The sequence below is a fragment of the Neophocaena asiaeorientalis genome, unplaced genomic scaffold (assembly GCF_003031525.2).
Source record: "Neophocaena asiaeorientalis asiaeorientalis breed wild unplaced genomic scaffold, Neophocaena_asiaeorientalis_V1.1 scaffold417, whole genome shotgun sequence".
NCBI lineage: Eukaryota > Metazoa > Chordata > Mammalia > Artiodactyla > Phocoenidae > Neophocaena > Neophocaena asiaeorientalis.
In genome coordinates, this window is record NW_020175387.1 from 1,174,269 (window position 1) to 1,181,738 (window position 7,470).

General features: G+C 43.3%; 1 protein-coding gene across 2 annotated transcripts in view; it reads right to left on the minus strand.

Annotated features, from left to right (window-relative positions):
- Window positions 1-306, minus strand: part of STAU2 (staufen double-stranded RNA binding protein 2) — a 305,778-nt gene extending 305,472 nt beyond the window's left edge. The window contains exon 1 of one of the 2 annotated variants that reach the window (XM_024765757.1): window positions 191-306. The gene's annotated coding sequence lies outside the window, so the exon portion shown is untranslated. The remainder of the gene's footprint in view (window positions 1-190) is intronic. The other variant, XM_024765756.1, reaches the window with a different exon arrangement.
- Window positions 307-7,470: the final 7,164 nt, after the last annotated feature.

Genomic DNA, 7,470 nt, shown 5'->3' on the forward strand with positions numbered 1-7,470 from the left:
CGAGGGAACGCCCAAGGACTGCGCCCCGTCCGCAGTCTCCGGGTTTCCGGCCCGGCTCCCCGCCCCCTCGGCTGCAAAGGGTGGGCCTGGGGCAGCTTCTTCCACACCTGCACTCGGCAAATGCCTCCCCCGCCCAATTGAACCTCTGCTCTTTCCAGGTGGTGTCCGCACCCCGATTCCCCGCCCGTACCTTCCCCAGGCTCTCTCGCTGCCCCCCTTTGCTCTGCTGGGGGCGCGCGACCATCCCGCGTCTGCTCCGGCCGCCACTGTGCGAAGCACGGTTTAGCGGATCCTGCACCTTTCCAGCCTGGGAGGAGGAGGGGGAAGGGGGGGAAAGGGGAGGGGGTTAGCGCCACTGTCTCGCCCGGAAAACACTAGTGATCAGTAATCACCTGCACTCCAAGATCCGCAGCGTGGCCAGACAGCCTCCTCAGCCAAAAAAATCATAAAAAAGAAACCCTTCGAACCAAAAAGGAGGATCATCTTAGAACAGTGCCCTAGATTCTAGATTGTTGAGGCAGGAGTGCCAGAAAACTCGAATTACTTCTTGAGTCGTCCTGGTTTTGATGTGGGTTACTGATGTCTGGATAACTTCAACCCAGTTAAGCCCAGTGAAATTCAACACTCCATTTAGTAAATGGCATCATAAATCATGTGGCAATAAAGTAAGTGTAGAAATAGAATTATTACTGTGTTTTCACAAATTTATCCATTCGCATTATTATTCCCAGGGTTGCTTCCCAGTATCGATTCTCCGCCTGAGAAATGTCTACCAGGCCTGTGATTTCAGTCATCATGTAAAACCGATAGTTCTCCTGAACAGCTGGGAAGACAGTATAGCACAGTGGTTAAAAGCAAGGGCGTTCGAATCAGATAACCAGGCCAGGTTATCCACTTACTAAGTAGGAGACCATGGACATGTTACTTACCCAATGAGTCAGTTTATTCTTTTGTTCAACAGGAGATAACATGTGATAACATGTATTTACATGTGATAGTATGTATAAAGCCCTTTAAGTAGGACCTGGCATGCGCTAAATCTCCCATGGAAAGAGATCAGCTACCTGCTACATTTTCCTCCTGGAACTCTTTCCTATGCTCCTTCCCTCTTTTCACCTCTGCCAATTCCCTCAAACTTAACGTGGTGCATCCTCCCTAAATCTGCATCAGTCCTTGATTAATGACTTCTAGCTCAAGCCTAGCATTCAAATACTTGTTGAATGAAAGAGTACATGCCCTTCACACCAGCGGTATCAAAGGACAAGCCTCCCACATCTGTGCCCTGCATTCCATCCTCCTTTCACCCAATGAGCAAGTCGTCCTTCAGATCATTCCGAAATCACCTCCTTGAAAGCATTCTCTACCTCCTCTGAGCAGGTCAGTGCTGTTCTGCTCTCTCTTCTGACATAGTAGGTACATTAGAGTGTTTTTGAGCCTGATTCCACATGCCAAACAGTACATTCTTTAAGGCCAGGCTCTGTAGCTCATTCATCTTTGTAGTCCCAGCATCCAAGAGCTAGGGGGTGGAAGTAAATGCTTTTGGAATAAATAGATGAGTTTATGCTTTTAGAAATGACTCTCAAGTGTTCAGAAATGTCATTCCCTCTTATTCAGGTCATTAAAGTTAATTGAAAACTTTATCTCCACTGTAACTTTTCTTATAACGGATTTTAAGTCTCTGGTTATCCACTTGTTAACTAGGAGACCATGGGCGTGTTACATTTAAACCCCAAATAGAATGAATTTTTATTTTTTTTTTATTTTTTTTCCAGCTGACCTGCCTGGGCGCCCCCAGCCCTGGGGCCACAGCGTCCCGGCCCACCCACCAACCCTTAGAATGAATTTTTATTTTTTTAATTTTTGAATTTTATTTATTTATTTTGGCTGCATTGGGTCTTCATTGCTGCATGCGGGCTTTTCTCTAGTTGTGGAGAGCAGGGGCTACTCTTCGTTGCGGTGCGCGGGCATGGGCTTCAGTAGTTGCAGCACACGGGCCCTAGAGTGCTCGGGCTTCAGTAGTTGTGGTTCTCGGGCTCTAGAGAGCAGGCTCAGTAGTTGTGGCGCACCGGCTTAGTTTCTCCTCGGCATGTGCGGTCTTCCTGGACCAGGGATCTAACCCGTGTCCCCTGCATTGGCAGGTGGATTCTTAACCACTGCGCCACCAGGGAAGTCTCTAGAATGAATTTTTAGAAGCCATACTTATCAGAGAGAAAATTGTTTTGGAGCTTGAATCAGCACTTTCAATTGCTCAAGGTGTGTACATAGCATCAGGACATGAAATCACCTGAGTGGCATGGAAATCCACATGTCAATCTATGATCTTGGGATTTAACTTTAAAATGAGATGTTTGTGTAGGAGTTGAAAAAAATAGGTATTTAAAGAGGTGTGGTCCTATTAGAAGCTGATTAAAACAAAGCAACAGATTTATCAATGTGTCTTTACCAGGAACCATTGAAGTCAAATATTCAACCATCAGAAAAGGATAATGCTGTCAAAGTCATCAGGGTCAGGTTTGAGCAATTTGAATAGGACTGATTCTAGAACCACAAAACATGATTTCTCTTCCAGCTATGTCCTCTCTTTTCTTATAACAACCCCTTCTTGACATCTATTTTCCTGTAAAATTCATCTCGTCCCCCAGCACCCACTGTATGTTATTCTCTTTTATATATATCTAAACATATTTTTATCACTACACATTATTTGTTTCTTCCAGTATACCTCAGCTCCTTGAAGACAAGAACAAAGATTTCCCCCATCTTTTCCTCTCCAGCATCTAGCACAGTGCCTGTGGTGATCAACAAATGCTGGCTGAATGAATGGATTAGTGAATTTGACAAACATCTACTGAGTACCTACTATATACCAAGTACTAGTCACAGCCCAGGGATATATAGCAATGAAAATAATCGGCAAAGTCTTCCTCCCCATGAAACTTACAGGGAAATGAGTGAATAGACAAATGTGTGATAAAAAACACTTCCCTGTCCTTTACCTATATTAGAATACCATTCCGGAAATTTCCAGTGTATCTGCCTGCTCACTAATAAATCAGTTGCTTGGGACTCAATTTTTTTTTCATAATAATGAGGTCAAAATAGTTACTAGAGTATCAGCTACCTAAACACTGTACTAAAAAGCAGTAGAAGTAAATTTCACTGCAAATATAATCATTAAGAGTAAGGAAACAAAATTTTATTTAATAAAGTGTACAGAGGTTCTTCTAAGTCTTATCAAACATATTGCTCAATAAATATTTTGAATAATCAATAAAGTATTGATTTTTTAACTAATTTAGATACAACAGCTGGTTCTCTAATGCCATCTTTACCAAATTTATCATTGCAATATTAGAAGTTGGAGGCAAAAGAGGAATCAACTCCTCCTATCCCCCAAAAAAGAAATGGTTATGCAATTCCTGATGAGTATAAGTTTCTTGAAAATGGTGAAAATTTTTTGCTATGTGGGCAAAATTTTGATATGTGGCACAGAATCTGGGTTAGATGATTTGGTGAAATATAAGGATTGGGCATGTGATGGAACATTTAAATATAGTCCAGATATGTGCTATCAGTTATATACCTTACATATATTAATAACAAATGGCAGCATCCCTCATCTGTTCGTTTTACTTCCAGGGAAAGCTGAAGAGACTTACAGCAGATTTTAATGAATCTATGTCCCACATTAGATCCTGAATCCTCAATGACCGAATTTGAGAAAGCAAGTATCATCGCTTTCTCTACCATATACCTGAATACAACTATAACTGGCCGTTCATTTCGTATGGCAAAAAACATTTACCACAAAATCATTGATATTGGAGAAAAGTTGCACTATGAAACAGGTGCCGAATTTAACACAAAAATTAAATGCACTAAGTGTTCGCATTTCTTCCAGTCAGTGACGTTATCGATGGTTTTATCGAGCTGACAGGTGACAACGATTTGCCCCAAGAGTTGACTTTTTATTTTGAAACACACTATATTGGAGAAGAAAGAGGCCGAGGGCCCCAAAGGTGCAGAGTTGAACTCACATTTCTCTCAGAACTTTGGAACATCTGTCAACGGACATGTGACAACACGCCAAGAACACACAACAGTGTAGAAGACTTTCACAACACAAATATGCACTGACAAACATGCGTCCTATGACTTCCCTGGTGGCGCAGTGGTTAAGAATCCGCTTGTCAGTGCAGGGGACACGGGTTCAAGCCCTGGTCTGGGAAGATCCCACGTGCGGCAGAGCAACTAAGCCTGCACGTGCTGCCAACACTGAAGTCCGTGCGCCTTGAGCCCGTGCTCCGCAGCAAGAGAAGCCACCACAGATGAGAAGCCCGCGCGCAGCAATGAAGACCCAACGCAGCCTAAATAAATAAATAAATTTTTTAAAAAATCTAATGTAATCTTGGCATGCGTGAATAAAAGTTGATTTAAAAAAAAACAAATATGCATCCTAGTATTTGGAAACTGATACCTCTCTTTTTTTTTTTTTTTTTTTTTTTTTTTGTTTTGTTTTGTTTTTTTTTTTGATACCTCTCTTAATGAAGGAAGAAATATTAGCAAAAAGGAAGATGCAATGCTGAACAAGGAGACAAATCAAGAAGAAAAAAATAGTATAAAATACTCTGAACAAAACACTTGGAAGGCAAGTGCTTAGGTACAACCTAGAAAATAAAATCAGTTATTTGTGAAGTATTGCCATGCATCTACACACGTTTTAAATACAACTACTTTGTATTTTGCAATAAAGTCTTTTTCATTTTGTTATTCATTTCTCATGTTTGATGTTTATGTCCTCTTTGATGTCCCATTTTATTTTTCATGATTTTATGTTTTATGGCAAATTTGCCTTATGGCCAACTAGTTGTGCCGTAAAAACGTTTGCAACAAAGATGCTTATGGTGACAATACCAGACCCAGAGAAATCCATACATCTGGTATTAGAAATGTTGGTATGAATAGTAAAGAAAAACAGTTTTCTCATTACGTTGGTGTCCAGAGAACCAGAGAATTGGTTGATAGTGTGGGGAAAATTTCAGAGAAGGAATTTATAATTTGGCTTTATTCCACCATTGTTACCCTAAATTTCTGATACTTTTCTTTGTGCCCTGTTTATAATTATTTAAATTTCCTTGCAATGGAATTAGTGTGTAACATCTCTGAACACAGGGGGTGGGGGGGGTGGCAGGTGTTGCTTCTTAAATAAGTTCAACGCTTTCTTCCAACACTTATTTTGTGTCTGATTTGAAAGACCTCCTTTAGCAATCACCTTGTCGTCTGTCTTTCCTTATTGTCACCCCCATCCCCTTTTCAAAAGACTTCATTATTCTTTCTCCCTTCCCATTTATAAAGGAAGACAAAAACTGAACATTCCAGCTATTTATACCTTCTCATTCTTTCATCTCTTTGGTAACTGTTGATGACATTCTGAATTAGTAGTATGTTGTAGTTATAATAAACCATCCCCACAGAATTCCCTGGCAGTCTAGTGGTTTGGACTTGGTGCTTTCACTGCCCTGTCCTGGATTCAATCCCTGGTCGGGGGAACTAAGAATCCCACAAGCAGTGCAGCATGTAAATAAGTGAATCAATAAACATCCCCCAAATTAGTGGTTTAAAACAGCAGTGGTTTATTTAGTTCAGGCACTTTGGGCAAGGCTCAATGACTTGTCCTTACTCCCTGCAGTATCCACTAGGGCAGCTCACAGGCTGGGAGCCCGAATCACGTAAGGACGCACTCACTCACACCTGTGGTTGATGCTGGCCATCTACTGGGACCTCGTCTGGGGCTGTCAGCCAGAACACCTACCTGTGGCCTGTGGAGCTTCTTGGCTTCCTCAAAGCATGGTGGCTGGGTTCCAAACAACAGGAAGTCAAGGACACTATTAAGGCCTGGGCCCAGAAGCAGGCGCAGATGTGCTGCAAATTCTGCCATATTCTGTTGGTCAAATAGTCACAGGGCCCACATTCAAGGCAAGACCTGACTCCGACCCTCCGTGGCAGGCATGTGAAAGAACTTTAGGGTCACATTTAAAACTCCGCACATTCACTGAAATACATTACCTTGTCTTTTCACTCTATTGCTCTTGCGTTAAAATAAAGGTGACATTGAAAATTTCCTTCCGTGAACACCTGGGTCTGCGTGAATCAAGGCAGCTTCTTCACCCATCAAACGCCTCCCTCAACTACTGAAGACAGCTGCACACCTGAATGATGGAGATCACAGAAACCAGGTTCCAGAGGACTTCATACACTTTTCTAGTCCACTCTCCTCCCTAGGTCAAGGGGGAGGCTTCGAGCAACTTAGGCAGTCAGCAGCTGCAGCAGCAGAAGAGAGGAAGGGGTAGGTTGGACGCTGGAGGAGAGGCCCAGGCAGTAACGTGCGATTGTACATTTAGTCACACTGTGTTTCTATGCAGTTGGCAGTGCGCCACGCTGCCAGGGAGGGACCAGCAGAAGGCCAGACAAGGTCAGGCCGACAATGTCAGGAGTGCACATCACCCAGGGCACAGGCTGTTCCTTCCTCTCCCAGCCCCACCCCTGTATCACCGGCAGACGCAAGTCACTTGTTCATTTACTAATTCAATGTACATGTCTGTGACCGGGGCTACCCCAAAATATGGAAGCTTGGCATATTGAATATTTTAAGCTGAAGGAACTTGAGAAACAGCACGTACAAGACTTTCTGACCTTCCCCTGAAACAGGTCATACGTGAGATGTGTCCTCCCTCTATACCCAGAGGGAAGGAGTATCCTTATCTCACAAAGATGGAAGGACACAGAGAGGAATCCGCAGGAACAGGCCTTGCTGAGTTTCAGCCGCTTTATTCCACTGACCTCATAACCTCTGTCCCATCACATCTTTCCCCGACTTTCCACTCTTCATCAAAACTAGCTTAAAAGCACGCAAGTTTAATTGTTTCTTTGGGTCCTCATTTCCTTATGAAGACTTCTGTGTCACATAAAGTTTGCATCAGATAAATTTGCTTTTCTCTTGTTAATCTGTCTTTTATTAGAGGCGTCCCAGTTGAGAACTTAGAAGGGTAGAGGGAAAAGATTTATTTCCTCCCCTCCACCTGCCAGTGACAGTGACATCTGTTGGGGTGTTAAGATTGTCTGGTGCCACTCTGGACCCCCGCTGCTGTGTAGGGCCAGAGGATTTGTCTGCGTCATCAGCCCAAGTTCCAGTATGGTTCCCTCTGATGCTGAAAACTTGGCCTCTGTGCACCAGTGCCAAATCGAATCTCAGAGACAGGGTTTTGGGTGAAGTCGAAAAGAATAGCTTCATTGCTTTGCCAGGCAAAGGGAGGCATAGCGGGCTTGTGCCCTCAAAAATTGTGTGTTCCAACCCAGGGGGATATGGTGAGGAGTTTTATAACAATGGTTCGAGGGTGGGGTTGCTGATAAGGATCAGACTGTGTGCAGGGGCCTGTGCTCCTTTAATCTGGCCTCAGGTGGTCTCCTGAT